We start from the raw sequence: 1,474 nt of genomic DNA, 5'->3' as shown, positions 1-1,474 counted from the left end.
CTATGATATACAGCAGCTCAAACTGATGAACTTCTTCAAGTACTTATTAAAGCAGTATAATAAGAAGCACTCTGATTTCTTTCAGAACTATATATAAGAACTAACATCTCAGAATATTTACTTAATGATAATAATACTCTACAATTCTGTGAATAATACTGAGTTTCTCACTTTAAACTCTTATATATGCGAATAATATAAGAGATGCATGACTCTTATATGACTGATTATTCAGGTTATAAATAACTGTATTAAATAATCTCTTAAGAGTTCTACTGATCTGAGATATTAAATAGTATCAGACATTTCTTCTGAAACTGTAACTATTATTTCTCTATCATCTCATAAAAGAACTGTAGAAAAGACCTGCTGAAATCACTTAATATCTCTGATAGAATCTGATGAGATGTGAAAATTGACTTCACTATTAATCTTTCTGAGAGTAAGAACTGTAGAAATATTCTGATTATTATGAACTGATTAAGTAAGTGTGTAATATTAAAACTCTGTAATAAGATGAATACTGAACAAGTCACTGAAGCTTTTCTAAGAAGCTTATTCTATTAAATGTATGAATTACTAAGATCTATAGTATCAGATCAGAACTGTTAATTTATGAGTACTCTCTGAATAAGAATCTGTCAAGTTCTTAAGATTATATACTATCTGTTAACTGTCTATCACTCTGAGACTGATAGTGTATCAGAATAAATAATTCAGACTGTAAAGAATTATCTCTATAAGTTCTGTAATCACTTATAAGATAATTGATATAATCTTCTTCTACATACTGAAGTTACCATCAATGACTGAGATGCTGTTTCAACAGATATAAGCCTGTTCTTTCTCATATACAGATATTATATAAAAGTACTGAATCTTCTAGAGATTACATATTTCACACGGAATCTCTGTAGTCTGATTCAGATCACTGATAATATAGTAATAAAACTTCAAGATATCTGTGATTGAACAGAAGTCTTCATAACAAGTACTAAATAAAATCAAGAAGATTGAATCAATATTCACTGACATCTTACTAAGCAATCTAAGATAGAAGATCTGATATAATTGAATTTTAAGAATATATGAATTACATACTCATCTCATATACTGAATTACTGTTATACAAAGTATAAAGTGATAGAAGTTCTAGACAGTTATAACTATTATCTTAACATATTATCAGAGATTTATAATATCTTTTATACAAGCTTGCTCTGCTGTGCTATCACTGATCTGTTCTCTTCTTAACTGACTTCTGACTGACAGCTGTCAGAGATCATAGAAGAAGATAATAAACTTGAATAAGAGATTGAAGATATTCTTGATAAGAGACTCTACAGCTGTAACTGTTAATATCTTATGAAATAAGTCAGCTACAATCACCTGATCTGAACTCTGAGTTTCATATTATCTCAGATTGCAGCCCTTGACTGATGAGAGCTACATACAATTAAGAAAGAGAGAGGAG

The sequence above is a fragment of the Blastomyces gilchristii genome (genome assembly GCF_000003855.2).
Source record: "Blastomyces gilchristii SLH14081 genomic scaffold supercont1.57, whole genome shotgun sequence".
Classification (NCBI taxonomy): Eukaryota; Fungi; Ascomycota; class Eurotiomycetes; order Onygenales; family Ajellomycetaceae; genus Blastomyces; species Blastomyces gilchristii.
This window is presented reverse-complemented; position numbering follows the sequence as displayed.